General features: G+C 35.0%; 1 protein-coding gene across 4 annotated transcripts in view; it reads right to left on the bottom strand.

Annotated features, from left to right (window-relative positions):
- LOC124356683 (centriolar coiled-coil protein of 110 kDa-like) overlaps nucleotides 1–9,508 on the bottom strand; it is a 60,840-nt gene extending 51,332 nt beyond the window's left edge. Inside the window, exon 1 of one of the 4 annotated variants that reach the window (XM_046807840.1) lies at nucleotides 9,354–9,508. The gene's annotated coding sequence lies outside the window, so the exon portion shown is untranslated. Of the gene's footprint in view, nucleotides 1–9,271 lie in introns of all 4 variants that reach the window. The other 3 variants (XM_046807831.1, XM_046807858.1, XM_046807848.1) reach the window with 3 other exon arrangements.
- Nucleotides 9,509–18,642: the final 9,134 nt, after the last annotated feature.

The raw sequence follows: 18,642 nt of genomic DNA, 5'->3' as shown, positions 1-18,642 counted from the left end.
GCACAGTACATCTGTCTTATATTGACTATTTAAAATATCGATGAGAGGGAGTTTGTTTAGTATACTACACACATTCCAGAACATCAAATTAAAGTTAGGCTGTTCTTCTAAATAACCTGTACATGTTATGGATGGTGGTTTGAGGCGGTTACTGTTAAGTTTTCCGAAGGTGCTAATAAAGGTTGTATTAATTCCAGTTCCTCTGTAGAGTCATCACACCCAGGCGGTAGTGGTTGCTTGGTACTCTCCGCGGCCTTGCAGATTTCCTGCGCCAGCCAAATCTTTCCTATTTGATTTAGGTGCATACCATGCCTTGTATGTAATCTTCTACTTGCCTGACTAGCCCTTACCAGAGTCATTAAGCCCAGAGTCATTAAGGGCCCTTACCAGAGCCCTTAACAATCTAGGTATTCAAAATAGAGAATTATTATGGTTTGAATCATATTTAACAGAGAGGAAACAATACGTGGAAATAGAACACACATCATCTAAATTAAAACCGAGCAGGTGTCACATTATAAGAAAATATAAGTCTGAAATAGAAACCATTAAATACGGAGTCCCTCAAGGATCCATTTTGGGCCCATTACTTTTCCTCTGTTACATTAATGGACTACCTAGGGTGGTTTCCGCAGGACTGTGGCATTTGTTTGTTTGCAGATGATACCAACATCACCATATCAGGTAATTCAGAAGAAGATATAGAAATATCTTCTCACATTAGTCTAAATTTAGTTAAACAATATTTAGATAACAAACAATTACTCTTAAATTCAACTAAATCCAATTTCTTTTTGTTTTCCACTCAACAATCAAGAATAACACCCAAATTTGATATTAATTTAAATAATAATGATATATCCAAAGTTGAGCACACAAAATTTTTAGGACTCATAATTGACGAGAATCTGTCATGGAACAAAACACACTGAGCACGTAATTTATAAAATGTCTTCTGGTATCTATGCACTCCGACAGATGTCGCAGATTTGTAGTATACAGACATTGCGGACTATATATTTCTCACTAGTACATTCACACTTAGCCTATGGAATTACAGTATATATGGTGCAACGACAAAGAAAAATTTAGACAAAATTTTACGCCAACAAAAGAGAGCTCTTAGAGCAATGTTTAGACTAAAAAAAAAAAAACAGAATCTGTCAAAAATTTGTTTTCAGAACACAAAATTTTAACTGTTTACAGTCTATACATATATGAGACAGTGATATATATAAAACAAAATGAGAGAAATGCAAAACCTACAAAAATTTTACATCATTATAATACTAGATTTAAAAGAAATGTCCCTCAGCACAAACTAGAATTTTTCAAAAAAAGGACTGATTTTATGGGCCATAAATTTGTAACATCACTACCAACAAAAATTAAAATAAACAAAATCTTATTAAAATGAAAAAAGAGTTAAAAATATATTTGATAAATCTGGCTCTGTACTCCCTTGATGAGTTTTGGGAGGGAAGGTAGATTGGGAATGCCTGGTATGTAATTTTAGTATTTCATGTATATAAGCTTCTGGATTGTTTATTTCTTATTACATTATATAATTTTAATTTTAAATTACATATAGATTAATTAGTATATTGTAAAAAACTTATTGACACTATTCATGTACACGCTGTACTATGTACGAATAAAGAATTTTTGAATCTTGAATCTTGAACCTAAGTACTTAGATCAATCAATCAATCAATATTTCTTTATTACATGAACATTAAGTACAGTAATATAGTCAAACTTAGGTGTTTGTTGCATCCAGGAACTCCTCCAGGGTGTAGAGTGGAGTCTTGACAAGGAATTCTTGAAGTGCTTTCTTCAGTGCGTTTCCAGTTAGCAATTGGAAGTCTTCTGGCAGTTGATTTCTGAGTTTTCGTCCTATGTAGGACGGTTTTCTTTCAAAGAGGGCTGTTCGATGGCGGGGTAGAACATATCTGGAGGCATGTCGTGTGTTGTTGTAGTCATGGAAATCGTTGTAAGTGTCAAAATTGAGTCTGTCAACATGTAGAATTGTTTCGTATACATACAAGGCTGGTACAGTTAGAATGCCTAAATTTTGGATACGCTTCCCTGCAGCTTTGTCGAGATTCAAGATTAGCAAGGGATCTAATTGCCTTTTTTTGAAGGGTGAGTATCCTTTTCAGGTTTTCAGTAGAGCTGCCCCAGATGATAAGACCATATCTAATGTGGGACTCTACCAGTGCGTAATAAGCAGCTTTGACGGATCCCTGAGTACCCACTGATTTGAGTCGCCTCATAACGTATATGCCTGCGCATATTTTATTGGAAATGGTGCTCACATGATGACTCCATGAAAGTGTACTATCGATAGTCAGGCCCAGAAATTGTGTTTTATCAACTACTAATATGTCTGGAATATTTGTTGGTATTTCCTTTTTCCTACTGAAATGCACTTGCGTTGTTTTATTAGGATTTATTGCCAGATCATTCAGTGCACTGTATTTGATGGCTTGTTGGAGAGAAGTCAAGGAGTTAAGGGATAGTTCATCTGCTGTGTCATTTTTTATAAGAAGGGTAGTGTCGTCTGCATACATTATGCAGTCAGTACTGGAGCTGGCGATGAAAGTAGGGAAGTCATTAGTTAGAAGAATAAAAAGAACTGGGCCAAGTACCGATCCTTGAGGCACACCTCGTGCCAGTGGTTTTGGAGTTGATGTGTACGATCTGGTGATGGAAGATTCAGTATGCTGTACCTCCACAAGTTGTGACCTTCCTCGGAGGTAGCTGGAGAACCATTTGTTCTCTATGCCTCTTACTCCCAGATTTTCCAGCTTTTTTTAAGATTAGGTCATGTCCCAGACAGTCAAAAGCCTTGCTGTAGTCAAGAAATAGGGCTGTTACGTACTTTTCGTCATCTATGCTGTCAATGATTAATTCTACTAGGCTAATAATTGCTGATATGGTTGATTTTCCTTTTTGAAATCCATGTTGGTTGACTGTGATTAGGTCATGTTGTTTAAGGTAGGCCATCAATCGCTTCAGAACAAGTTTCTCTATGATTTTTGCAAATGTAGATATTAGCGAGATGGGTCTATAGTTCTGAGGGTCTGATTTCTTCCCTTTCTTGTGTTTTGCATAGACCTTTGACACTTTAAGCCTTGAGGGGAAGTGACCGTCGGCAAAAGATTTGTTAATGATTGCTACAAGGGGTTGGGTTAATTCATTTGCACAGAACTTCACACTCTTTGAAGAAAACTCATCTATGCCACTGGACGATTTGTTTTTCAGGCTGCAAATTGTTTGATTCACCTCGGTCCAAGTTGTTGGTGTCATGCAAAATGACTGTGGCAAGGGAATGTGCAATAAGGTCGGGTTTTTTCCTGTCCACCCAGGTGCTAGGGTATGTATTTGGTTTTGAATTGTCATGCCAGCCATCTGAGTAAAGTAACTGTTAAGGCTTTCGGCTACTTCTGTAGGATTATGTAGGGTGGTGTTGTTGATGTTAAGTTTAGGGCACTCCTGGTTGCACTGTTTCCCATGCCTCTCATTATTAATCAAACTCCATAGAGCCTTGGTCTTGTTGTCAGATTCTTCTATGTGCTTTGAGTTTGCTTACCGATGCAGTGTTCTTAGTTTTTGGTCATATATCCTCTTACTGTTTCTCATTATTTCTTTGTCTCGAATATCTCCTGTTGTTTCATAGGTGTTGAGGGCTCGTAGGTAGGAGGCTTTCATATCGGCAGATTCCAGGTCATAGTAATGAGATGGTTTGGTAGGGCCTCTGTTCTTGTGTTTCCTTTGTGGGCAGCAGATATCTAGGGCAGTACAAAGGGTGTCATGGAATATATTATATGCAGTTTCTGTGTCTTCAGCAGTTTCAACAGCATTCCAGTTTTTGTTGTAGAAGATGGATTTGAGATTTTCAAGGTTCTTTTTCCCCATTTGTCGCTTTAGTTTTGATGTTGAGTTGGTCTCTTGATTTAGGTTAAGGCTGCTCAATTGGGCTGTATGGTCGGAGAGGCCAGTTTGTAAAATAGTTACAATGACCTCTGCTTCTGTAACAGATGAATTTGCTACAACTCTGATGTATGCAGATGATACCGTTCTACTTTTAGCCGATAGAACTCCAGAAAACCTGGAGATAGTCATTCACTGCAATGAACATGGCGGTACAGTACTGCCATATTAATAAAGTGGTAGTTAATGAAGCTAAAACTCAGCAACTCATATTGGGCCCAAAAAAAGGAACAAACTGTGCACCTGCCTAACGTCCAAGCAGCATCAGAGGCAAAGTACTTGGGAGTGACAATAGATGAAGATCTCAAATGGATAACACGCATTGACAACCTGCGCAGGAAATTAGGTACTGGACTGTATGTCGTTAAAAGAATAAAATCAATAAGTGATGTACCCTCTGCGAAAACAGCCTACTTTGCTTTATTTGAATCGAACCTTCGCTATGGTCTCCTGGTCTGGGGTAATTCATCTGCAGGAAATCTCCAACGTGTGCTGGTAACACAGAAAAAAAGCAGTGAGAACACTTGCTGACTTACAGTCAAGAGAGAGTTGTCGACCAGCTTTTATCAACCTCTCAATTCTGACGGTTGTATCCTTGTACGTGCTGGAGGCAATAACCTCTGTGCACGAGAGAGGTTTTCCCAGAGGATGTAACACATATCATTACAACACAAGACGAGCGACAGAGTTTCACCTTCCTGGGCATTGACTTTCTCTGTTTGAGGAGAAGCCCTCTTACATGGGTTTAAAACTGTGGAACCACCTGCCAGAAGACCTGAAGGGAAATGGTGCGGCAAAATTCAAGAAGGAGGTGAAGTTGTGGCTGCTGCAAAATCCATTCTACTCATTAAAAGAATACCTGAACAGAGAGCAAAACTAACAACCAAACTGGACATTTACCTTCTGTCATTGTTTGTAAACTATAGTTAAATGTACGCAATTCTATTTATATGATCTGTAACAAATTTTGACGAGTTACAATTCTCAAAGAATTTGTAAATAAAGATTTTGTCTATTGTCTACAATCCATTGTTGTAATAGTAATAGCTCACAACCCATGACACTTAACTAGAAATAATCATAAATAAATAAGAAACAATGTCTGATTGTTAGAATATAAACATCTATACAAACCAGCTGATTCGTTGTAGCATGCACCTAGCTGGTGCAGTATATGAGAACACAAGAAATAGTTCCGGGATATCAAACATACAGATAGACCAATGTGAGGGAACAAAATGATTAAAAAGTTTATTAACTTTAATGATAATATTATTAAAAAGTTATTGTTTAAGTAAATTTGGATATTTCTTTCTCTATTATCTTAGTAGCAATACTCATATGTTTTGAGTATATTTTAAAGACGTAATAATAAAAATGTACACCGTGTTAAAAGACCCGATATCAGACTTTGCCATCCAGAATACAACTAAATGCTCAATATCAAGTTTTTGCCAGTTTTAGGGTTATTTATTTGTTCAAAAAGGTAGGCAACAAAAGTACGCAAATACCCTACATATATGGTGATACCATTTACAAGACATCCTAATGGGTACTTTAGAATTATCCGAAGGCCACTATTTGGAAGAGATCTTCTCACTGAGGACCTGAACAAACTACAATATTAGAAAGAACAGATTTTATTTGAATTACTATGAAATTTCCATGCCATTATGATTGAGGCTGTTTTCTGCCTCCCAAAAGAAAGCAATGTTAGTGAGAAGGAGGCCCCTCTGTCTCTATCTACTATACTGTATGTTATTAGTCTATGTAAGTAGGTACATATTATACATATAGAAAGTTAACGAGTACTCACATGATCTGAGCTTGAATTTAGTTACTATCTTGCGGGGTGTTTTTCTTATATCACCTGAAGTGCAGGGAGGCGCCACCGAAGCATGCATTGATGGCTAGGGGCATTTCCGATTGGTACTTTCCTGACCTCAGATCACATGCCAAAACTTCTAACGTGATCTGACGTTAGACGTTCTGGGACGTGATCTGAGACCGGGAGAATACAGGGATTAAGCTGCGTTCGCATTTTGCGAGATGACCCGAGAAAAAGCAACGCTGTTTACTACAGTTCTCGCTAAATTGCAACAAAAACGAGAGATAATAACTAAGTGCGAAAAGTATATCGCATTTGGAAAATCAGATTACAGCGTTAAACCTACTTTTTGCAATTATTGTATAAGATCAAATATTAGACACCACAACGCACTGCCTGCCAACGAACCATGCAGTTGGGAGTTGGAGAGTGCCTAATCTGGAATCTAAATGTATTGATACCCGAGTTTGAACGTTAATTAACTAACTAAATAGAAATAAATAAAAATTTAGCTTGTTTATTTGTGCATCTAGTAGACATATAAATACAATTATTTACAAATAATAACAAAGTTTTATGTCAGTAAAAATGAAAAAGTACCGGTTTTTTGACACTTTACTATTAAACTAAATTTTGGAAATTAATTATCCATTGTTAAACTTGCTATTAGATGTCCAAAGCCCATATGAAAAAAATATGATGGGAAATAGTCAAATATATTAAAACACAATTAATTTATTACAGTTTCCTCTTGCAATCAATGATGCGCAATTAAGTATTTCAAGATCAGATCACATGAGTGGTTGTAAAGGTTATCTTTATCTTTGGTACTAATAGTAACACATTTATGATAACCAGATCTAAACCTACAAATATCGAGTGGCTGCAGTGTAAAAACCGGTCATCAACACAAGTGAATCATGATTATTGAATTATAAATATCTATACACTATCAAATACAACATTTAATCTATAGATATTAATAATTAATCATTGCCAGCTATTTTTATTTAATTTACGTACTGAATAGGCTAGTGGCGTTATTGCCAGCTGTTTTTATTCCATTTATGTAGTGAGTAGGCTAGTGACACCAGCAAGAATAATGGACACCAGCAAGAATAATGGTGTCGATGAACGATGAACATCCAGTTATTATCCCAAAATGTATTTTAAAATATTGAACAATGTTTTAGAAGTCAGAAATCCTTTATTCGGTAATGTACAATATAATGACATGCAAAGATAACCCAGACACCAGAAATGGTGTGTGTGGGCATTATAACTACTCAGTAATTAAACTATTTTTCATTCTAAAAATAAAAAAATAAATGTTTTAAATGGTAGCAAGATTGCTCCTTTAAATCTGAAGTGTCCAGTTTGTAGTAAATAGATGAAAACTAGAATTATGGGTGGAAATCAAATAGTGTTTACTACAAGAAAAGTCAGAACAAACACAAAATTGTGAAAAATGCGATCGAGAAGACTTTTTTTTTGGAAATTCTAAATTTAGTATTATAAACATATGAAAATCATGTATTATTTTAGTTTGAATCAAATAAACTATGACATTTTGGTACTTTGGGATTATACCGACCACACCCAGACATGAATCGTTATTTGATATTTTGCTTCTACTGATTACTAGATTAGCGTAGAACAATATTTTGTCAATATAAAACAGGAATTGTCTTATAGCAAACCCCTCCCCATCCTGAGAGAGAGGTCAAAGTCGAGCGGTCTAGTAGATAACGTGATTGCAGAGTCTCGCCGCCCGTTCAGCTGGTTCGTTGCTTTGTTGTACTTCCGTGCTTTACCTCTACATTTCTCCAAACACAAAAATTCAACAAAAACAAACATTACCAAACTAAAACTAAACTCTTTATTGAAAAAACACTCAAAACTTGTTTTTATTCTTGATCACATTCCGCCACCCAAAATGCGAGTGCCTCCGGCCATCAGCGCGGGCTTCGGCAGCACCGAAGGCGCTGTAGCCGAAGCGTGCTACATTAAACCTAAGATTAACCTTCGGTGCTGCCGAAGCCCGCGCTGATGTCAAGGAAAGAAAAACATCCCTCGAGATAGTACCTATCAGTAAAATATCAAATTCTAGAGGGGCTGATCAGAAAATATAAATTGAATTGTAATGGAAAGGCAATTATGTACAGTGCAAATCATGTGATGTCGCGCGGCCTGCCGTAATCAGGATTCTCGAGAAAGATAAGATAACAGCGACAAAATACCGATCACAATACCTGGAAATGCTTGTAAGTTTGTAATTTTGCAATTAAAGAGTTGTTTTTTCGTTCTATTATGTCTATTTCTATAAATTTATATTTTTTTGTTCTTCATACTGGTGTGGTCGGTATAATCCCAAAGTACCATTTTTAATATATGAATGAAGTTTTGACAGCAAAAATACCATTTCAGACTGGCTAAAGTAATCAAAGGTATTAAGCTGCTCAAATATTGTTTAAATCAAGTTTAGTTATTTTATAATCTGAAACAAATACATTTCTTTTAGATATAAAAGTATAGCTTCACTATAATACAAGTTTAAAGACTTAAAACATAATTCAGTTCGACATTATTGCTCTAAATTCATTCAAAGTACAATCGTATTTTGGTATTAGACTAATAGCACCAGTAGAATGACGATGTACATGTGTTCTTTGTTTCGTTTTTGTTTACCCTATTTACTGTTAATATATTGATTTTTAAATCAGCAGAACTATATTGTTATTTAAAATAGCCTACCTATTCCGTAATTCGGTCCGACATTTTGTTTTCAGTATTTTTAGATGGTCATGAATTGATTCTGTAATCATAATTAGATTGTGTTGGTGGCCGCTTATTATACTGCAGCCTAGTATAGAGTGGCCTCCTTCTCGCCGACATTGTTTGCTTTTGTGAGGCAGAAAAAAAAGAACTGATCGTGAATGACAGTACATCGAATAAAGTCTGTTCTTTTAGCAATGCAGTTTTTAGGTTCCCAATAAGAAACATTCTTCCAAAAATAATGGCCTTCAGATTATACCAAAGTACTGACTAATGCGCCACATTGTGTCCCTTCCAGGTTTAACTGAAATTCTAAAACTTTTTGCACAAAACGTACTTGAAAATAGAAACCCAGACTTTTAACAGTTTCAAAACTAATTGTTTAACCTTGTGTTATTTGTAACTGGTGCAATCACAGTACTCTTAAGATATCTTGTCATCTCTCTGGTACCAATTCAAATGTCTAGTTTTTAATAAACTTTTCAAATTATTTCTTGAACAAGAAATGGACTACATGCAAAACAAACAACCTATATAGGATATAACATTACTAATAAAATAAATATTATATCCTACAATAACGTTAAGAAATTGTAAAATATAAATATTAACTTATTTTTTCACTCAATAATTTAAAACATTTCAATATGAAATTATGAGTTTGAAACTTACTAAGGGTATAGTTGTGAAAACACGTTCAGATAATTACATTTCAAACTTTTCACCAAATCATAACTTTCAAGTTTCAAACTACTAGTTCTACACGGTTGTCAACATGACATGAGACCTAAATTGATTCTTCTCTGCCGTTTGCCTTGGCCCTATGATAACGATTTCACTTCACTCCATATTCAACAAACTTGTTGGTATTTTTACCGCCATGTTCGGAAATTTATTTGGAGTACAAAGCACTACAACTACGGGTCACTGTTACGACAAAATACTATATTAGTATTTATTTTAAATTCTAGGGACATCATGGTGATGGAAATGACTGAAGTCAAATAAAACGTGTTCGTCTTTGCTTTATAATTATTTTAATATATTAATTGCAAACCTTACTCCTTTTTTTACTGTCAACGTACTGTGAATATGCTACATCAATAGCACCAACTGATAATCCCAGAGAAGTCAACCCTGCAGTCATCGTTGACTACATAAAAAAAATCTTGCTGGGGATTGCGTTGTCACTCGACTTGTTGTCAGGCTAACCAAGGAGCTGAAGACCGTAATTGAAGCTTCGCTCCGGACTGCCCTCACCTCTGTCAACCAGGAGGTTGAGAAATTACGCAACGAGGTGGCTGTTATGTCGGAGAAGATGTGGCAGTTAGACGATATGTTGACGAGAAGGGTGGATGAGCTGAAGCAGTACCAGCGAAGAAACAACTTCCGAATTTGGTGAATAGAGGAAACGACTAGATGGAGAGTCCTCTTACCGGATCATCATGAAACTTTGCCGGGACACGATTGATGTTAAGCTGCTGGTTCACGCAGTCTGCAGGTTTTACCTATTTTTCTGCTTTGTATTCTTGGTGGAAGTGAGTAGGTTTTAATGGAAAAGACATTTCTGACGGGTGGCCCAACACTGTCTGATCCGATAGCTACAGAGACCGGCGGGCGGTGTATGGAGCGAATAAGTACTGAAGGGCACAGGGGTGATTTCACGGGAGGACCTGATGACCACTGTGAAGATGCTAAGAAAGGCGATGTTGCAGCACGGGCCCAGGTAGCACTTGGATTTAGAATAGTAGATTGTCGTGTATGGACAAGGAAGGGATACAAGGAGTAGCTACCCGGTTGATTGATCTTACTCAACCAATTTGTTTATTTGTACACGGCAATACATCTTTTTACATTTAATTACAATTTTGAAAACAATAATTAGGTCTATGATATTTACCAGAATAATAACAACATAATATTTTTAAATGAAACAAGATATTTTAGAGAACAACTACTCAATCATAGTAATTATAGTAGCTATTCTGTTTTTGAAGTAAAATAATTTCCAAGTAAAATATCAATGATTTGTATCTCTGTTTTATTATTAACGTTTGTTATTGTTTTACATAATATTAATTACTTATTTTCATATTTTTACATTCTCATCCTTTCATATACGAGACCTATAGTTAAACATGTTTTTGAGCCCCCTGTCACCTATTGAAAGAAATCTTCAAATTTATGAGTAAATTACAGACGTAGGATTTACAAAACATCTGTGTTAAGTTGTTATAATTGTAAACGAAACCTTCACGGCTGCTGTCAACTGTGATTCACAGATGCGTTCTTAACTTTTATTACTGTTGAAGATACAAACTTTGATGAACTAGAAGTGTCTTTTAAAAAATAAAATAGGACTTCCCATTTGACCAAGTTTGCATATCTGCATTTTCTAGCATAGCATTAGTGCACCAAATAAAGGCGATGCTTGCCGTACATTTTAAACTCATGATACTTCCACACTCTAATGCAGTAAAAAAGAATTTTCCGCCATAAACCTCATGGAAATAAAAGAAAGAAAGAAGATGAATACTGAATAAATAGAGAGAGTATAAATTCCAGAGTATAAAACGTCCACTAGGAGAAATTAAACAGATATAAACGATTTTAAATAACTAAAGTCAGTCATCACATATCAGTATAAATATTAGTTTGTGAGCAAGTATTTTAAATTATTATTATATAGAACAGATGAGTACGGTATTTACTGGACTTTCCACAAACGATAAGTCCTTAAAACAGTATTTTTAATTCAAAGTAGTCACACACACACACACACACACACACGCGCGCGCGCGCGCGCTTGCGCGGTCATGAACTACCTGAAATACCAGCAAATGCCTTCACCTACGTGCGCACAGCTCCTGAAGAGGATTATCACTGTACTGTTTCGTCGACAACCGGTATTCACCTACTAGTCAGAGAAGCTCAACCCTGAAGACATCCCACAGAAGATATCACACAGGATGAATTGATGGAGGCATGTAATCGCGTAGGTAATAGCAAGGCGCCGGGATTGGATGGAATCTCAAATATTGCATTAAAAACAGCAATCAAAGCAGCGCCAACACAACTCCTAGAAACACACGATATATGGCTATAAGAAAGAAACTTTCTTAGCAGATGGAAGCAGCAAAGACTTGTACTTCACCCTAAAGGGAAGAAGCCACCGGACGAACCATCGTCCTTACCATCCAATCTGCGTGCTGGATACGTCAGGTAAGATACTAGAACGCATAATCCACCAACGAATAGAGGCAGCAGTCAAACCGCTACTTGCTGACAACCAGTATGGTTTTCGGAAAGGGCGGTCAACACTGGATGCTGTCAACCTCGTCGTCAGCACAGCTAGGAATGCCATCGCAGGGGATAGATGGAAGAATGGTACGAAGGTATACTGTCTTGTAGTTACGCTAGACATCAGAAACGCCTTAATATCCACCAATTAGGACTGCATTATGCAGGCCCTCGAAAGAATTAACGTTTCAGGATACCTGAGTAGTATAGTTGCAAACTACTTTACGGTCATAGTCCTGAAATACGACACAAAGAATGGTCAAAAGGAGTATAATATTACAGGAGGTATAACTCAGAGTTTTATTCTTGGTCCGCTTTTGTGGAATATCATGCATGACGGATTGCTGAGAATCGAAATACCAAGAAGGGCTAAACTTGTTGCGTATGCGGATGACATGGCTGTTGTGATCGTTGCAAAGCATCTTGATGAGGTGAAACGCCTATTCAACGTCACTGTCGAGCAAATTAACTTGTGGATGAATACGGTGAACTTGGGGCCAGCCAAGTACAAGACCGAGGCGGTGCTCATCACCAGCAGAAAAAAGAAGAGTCCATTAGGCTGATTGTCGAGGATCAAGAAATCACAGCGCAACCATTTATCCGAAAGGTGAAAGGGAAACCTTAGTTTACTAAAGAGCAGTAGCTGTATACTCCCCAACCTATACTAATACAACCTAGATATAGAAAAGTATTTAGATTTAAAGGCATATTTTGAAAGGTTGTACGACGTATCATTTCAATCAACTATTATTTTCAAAGTAATCAGATTTAGAAATGTTTTTTAGGTACTAATTAAAATTGAGTTATAAAAATTAGGTACATTTTGGGAATTTTAGCTCCACATCTAGGGAGTTTTGTCTACGTTATTGGACACCCTGGACTAGAGGTTATGTGTATTGTGTAAGTTTTAAATAATAATGATTGTCTAGGCAATGGATGGTGGATGTACTCATATTAGGGATTTGTAGGTTAAAACAAGCTAAATCAGTGTTTTAGCCGATCTTACATTAAAATATATGGTACTGGTTCTGTGTTTTAAATACAGAATAAATAATAAAATTTAAAACAATACGTTCTAATTTCACAGGAAACCAAGGAACTTATTATATATTAATAATTGAAGTACATTGCAGTGAACATTATGTTTTATAAGTATAAAGATCTAGAATTATTTCTTGCTATTAACAACTGACTGCATCCCAAAAGTATAAACTTTAATATTAGGCGTATACAATGAAAATAGATGTACATCCCTTGTCTAATAATCCAACTGCAGCATGGAAAGAAATGTCTCAAAATCAAAAAAGTTATAAAAATTCATGTTTCTATGCCCAAACTTAAAGTCAGTCCAAATAAGGTAAATAAAAGGCATTATATTTACTTATAGGTATAAGCAGAAGGCAATGTTAAATTTGTGCAGTAGCTATTCTCTTCTATTACACCAATTTCATTACATTTTAAGAATTAAAAATTAGTCAATTTTACCACTAAAACATAGGGTATTATATGTATATTGTTACAGATGGACAGAGAACACAATAAATATTTTATGACTCCCAGGTTCTCAGTTCTATTTTGAACTGTATTGGAACTGGCAGTAAAAATCTTATAGTTACTGGGTATGATTTTATGTTTTTCAAAAATGTCACTAACTATTTACTGTCATTCTATATATTTCATCTTATAATTTCAGTGACATTTAACTGCTCACAGATTCCATCCATAGAAAGAACTAATCATCTGACATGAATCCTGGTTTATGAACTACTAACCTAGTTCCTGAACCAGTTCTTAAACAAACTAAATTAATTATATTTTTGAAAACAATAATACAAAACAAGATCTATAGAGTCTAACTAACTGGCATTATAAAACTACACATTTTGGTTGTAATGAACAAAGTCTACACAATTTTACAGGACAAATGCGGACAAAACAAATCTATAAATGACCGTCTCAAAAATGTTCGAGCTGATTTTGATAAAATCTTCTATACACATTCAATACAGTCTACTATATTATATTACTACCCTCATGGGTATACTGTAATATAAGCAGCCTGCACTCATTATTTGTTTGTTGTTATCGAATGGTTTGATTGTTTTTATCCAAAGGATAGTTTGATATTACAAGTTATTTAACTTAGCATATAATTTCAACTTATTAGTTATAGTAATTTTAATGTAAACAATAAACAACAAGAAGTAACTAATATTTTGAGACTTTGAAAATGGCGATGAATGTGAGGAAAAATATGAAGGATATTTCTCACAAGTGACGAGATTTGTTTAAGTATCTTCAACATGTGGGTTTGGTTCCTGGTAACACATGGGGAGAATTCTTTCATCCATTACACAAAAGCAGTTACTTATTGATATCAAGCTGGGAAAAGTTAATATAAGTATAACCGCCGGGTGGGGTAAGTATATTGTAAGGTTTCTTTGATATCTAATTCTAGGCCATAGTTGGTTTTGTAATGTTATTGTAAATTTATGTATTTAAAATTGTAATTTGTGAGATGATGTTACGGTAATTTTATTATAGCGATTTTTTTACATACATCGAAGTTGGGTAATATATTTAATTGTTAGATAATAGCAATGGAATAATGAGTGTAGGCCGCTTATTAAAGTCTCTCCATCCTCATTTCTTAGGCCACACCTATTTTCGGAGATATTGATTTTACGTGTCAAATACTGAAAAACAAATCTATGGATGGCCACCGTACCTCAAACATGTACACAAGCTGATTTTGATGAAACTTTCTATACACAGTCTACTATATTATATTACTACCCTCATTCTTAGGCCAGAAATCAAATCTATGGATGACCTTACTTTAAAAACGTACCAGCCGGAATTTGATAAAACTTTCTATACACATTCAATTCACGGTCTTTCTACTATGTTATATTACTACCCTCAATCTTAAGCCACACCTATTTTCAGACATATATTGATTTTAACATGTCAAATACTGTAAAAACAAATGTAGATTGCCGTACCTCAAAAATGTACTAGCAGTTTTATGAAAAAAAATTTAAAACACATTCAGTACATGGTCTACTATATTACAATATAATCTTCATTCTTAGGCCGCACCTATTTTCTTACCTATATTGATTTTACATGTCAAATAATAGGAAAACCTGTTTATGACCGTACCTTAAAAATGTACAAGTCAGTATTGTATACACATTTGAAACACAGTCTACTATACTGCAACATATTATATAATAAAACCTAAATATATAATTGGATTGTAGGATATGGTAAAAATGGTTGTTAAGAAAATATGTGGGATTTATGTAGGCTAAACTGAAATAACATGAAAAGTAACATATTATAAAATAGGGTTTACTGTTATTTACATACTTACTGGCTGATCATGATAATTAACTCATAAATTGAAATGAACTTATATATACTGTGCTACTTATAGTCAACTTCTGGGTTACTAACTTGAGTATGTTTTGAATACTTGAATCTTTCATACCACTCAATGGAAATTTTCACTTCCAATGGAAATACTTGTAGTAACACCATTGATGAACAGTTTTCACGTATTGGCAGTGTAACTTATTTACCTCCTGTGAATAAAAGTTTCATGTCTACTCATAAATAATCCCCTTGCATTTCTAGCTTTCTCAATTGTGGCCTTTATACACTCCCCACAGCCTGAAAACTGCATTAAGCACTTGGAAAATTAACTGTTAATCTGTAAACAGTGTACTAGAAATGGGTTCATTCATATGGTTTTGAGGTAAATAACAAGCAATAAGAAATTAAATCATCAGAACAAATGCCTTTCTATATAGGCTATATGTAGAGCTCCAAATTGAATGAATGAATGAATAACGTTTATTCCAGCAGTTTATATATGACATATATACAATGGTTCTTAAATTAAATAGCTATTATTATATATACAGCCGCATATAATATGTAGAAGAAATGTAACGAATAGCACCAATAAAAAATAAAAAATAACAATATTGGTGGCCTCCATTTAAATCAGAAAGTACCATTGTTGTTTATAGCTTGGCGTATTTTGGCTTCTAAATCTTAAAATAGAAACCAGTATGAATAAACAGCAAGTTTCAAATCAGATATCTGAAACCTGTTTTAAAATAAATCATAGTGTCAAAACTTTTAGAATTTGTGTTTCTAAAAAAAATAAAACTTGTCCTTTGAAAACCGTATTTCCAGTAGAAAGCCAGGCCAAATCTTTTATTGCGAGCTTCTTTCTGTCAAAGATGATGTGGTTAAAAGAGGGCATTAATGTTTTTAAGAGGTTGTATGGTTGAGAAAAGGATTTACTTGCAGAAGTTAAAGGAGGAGTTATATAAGAGGAAAAGCGAGGGTGAAAATAATCTGGCTAAAAGTATGTATCATATGGGTTATTCACTACCATTGCCAGCTAAGCTAAAATTAAAGTTTAAAGTTAGGTGGTTAAGGCCCTTTTAGTTCAAAAATTTAAAAATTTCAAGGGGCTTTGAACCGGTTTCATTACTATTCAACAATTCCTTCTTCTGACTACTATGACATAATTGTACTTCTTTGAAACAAATCCCTCAACTTATATTAATACAATAGAAACTTTAAATAATTAGGGCTTACAATTTTCGAACCTTCAATAACCTGTATTTGATTTGGTTAGAAAATTGCATTAAGTAAATACATTACTGTATTGGTGTAGCAAATGGTCGAAGACTATGGACATGAGTTGCACACAAATTAGGTGTTAAAAGAGCTAGTGATAGTGGATATGTCATTGGTTATTCATTTAATTAGGCATGCTATTTAATTTAAAGGTGATAAAGAAACAGTAGATACTGGTTAGAAAGAGAATAAAAGTGACATTGAGGAATCAGTTGCGTAAACATGTTAAAAAATAATACAACAGCATAGGCTTGAAACTCAAACCGAGGACATGTACCAATCCAACTCTTCTTAAACAAATAAGGGATTTAGCTTCATTGTAAAAAAGGCTAGTGTATTTGTTAGTGGCTTTTTTAATGCTGCACTTAGATGTATTTGTTGTAGATTTTCTGAGTTACTGTACACTATTGTTTTGAAACCCAGTCCACACACAACACTAAAACTGTACACCTTCATTTGTGCGCTTGTGTTCTTGTGCTACAGTTGGTGCTGTTTATGAACATTTTGGGTTCCTTTTCCCTTCATAATTTTTATCACAGTTTTGTGCTTACTGAAATAATGTTGGGAAAGTTGAAATGTTCAGTTGGCCTAGTCCCTGCTTCAGTTGAGTGATAGTTGCATTTGATTTCTTATTATATTTGGAAACGAGCATGATTATAAAAAACAATATGTAATAAACAGATAAAATGGAGGTAAATAAAATATATTAAATTAAAATGTGAGGTGTAGTTGGTAAAGATTTTATGTTGACTTTTCTTTCAGTGCTTTAATGTAGAGGTTTTTCGTATTTATTGTTAATATAAAATTAGTGTAACTAAATTCCTTAAACATACAAAACTTAATTTCAAATTTGTAAAGTGTTTAATTTTACAGGCACGTGTCGTCTGTATGAGTGATACTCACTCACTGACCTCTCACATTAAGTTTAGATGTTCCTGAAGGAGATATATTCATTCATGCTGGTGATTTCACAAAATGTGGTGGATTGGATGAAGTTTGTGGATTTTAATAACTGATAGGTAAATTGGTAAAACTGAGCCCAATCCCTCTTATTACTAGTTTTAATGATAATTAGTATAAGGCGTAAGTATTTAAAACATTAACATTACTAGTAAATCAGGAAATCTTTGAACAATTTAAAGTTAAAAGTTAGTATGAATAACTAACTTAGATGTAATTAACATTTATCACACAGAGTAGGGTTTAATTAAAATTTCAAGGCGGCCAAAAAATCACCAAACAAGTGCATCAAAAAAGAACACAACAAAAAAATTACAGCAACTTGGAAAATAGAAATAATAATTATGTTAAACTCAATTTTTGTGCTCATCACCACATGTGGGGGGGGGGGGGGGTGGGGGGGGGGGGGGGTGGGGGGGGGGGGGGGTGGGGGGGGGGGGGGGTGGGGGGGGGGGGGGGTGGGGGGGGGGGGGGGTGGAGCGGTGACTAGATATCTTGGAAGTACAGATTACTTACTTACAATTTCGCTGTACTGATTCTCCCCATTGTGTACAAAGTTACGACAATGCATCAAACATGTAGGGCATATACTCAGGTCTTCAGGCAAGGATTAACATAAAAGATGATCTTACTGACTTTGTACCATGTGCAGCGTCATATTGAAAAGAGTAACGAAAGAAAGATCAGAGGAAGCTATTGGTAAAACCCCTAAGTGACACAAGATGGTCTGCCAGGGCAGACGCCCTTCGAGCTTTAAAAATAAGTCGACATGAATTAAAAGATGCTCTTGAAGAGCTAAATAAAGACGATACTTAGACACCAGAAACACAATGCACAGCCGCTGGGTTTTTTAAAAACACTTGGAAATTTCCAAACCACGTTATTAACTGTGATCTGGGACGAAACTCTCGATATAGTTGATAAAACAAGTAAAGACTCTTCAAAATCAAGATTTAGACCTATTTGGTACTACAAAGGAACTTGAAACACTATCCTCGTTTTTAAGTGAAAAAAAGAGTATTGATGAGTATTTATTTGATGATGAGTATTTATTTGATGATGAGTATTGAAATTTGCAGAAAAAGAAGAATCTGTGAAACATATCATTTTTTATAGGGGCT

Source organism: Homalodisca vitripennis, chromosome 1 (genome assembly GCF_021130785.1).
Source record: "Homalodisca vitripennis isolate AUS2020 chromosome 1, UT_GWSS_2.1, whole genome shotgun sequence".
Lineage (NCBI taxonomy): Eukaryota > Metazoa > Arthropoda > Insecta > Hemiptera > Cicadellidae > Homalodisca > Homalodisca vitripennis.
This window is presented reverse-complemented; position numbering and strand designations above follow the sequence as displayed.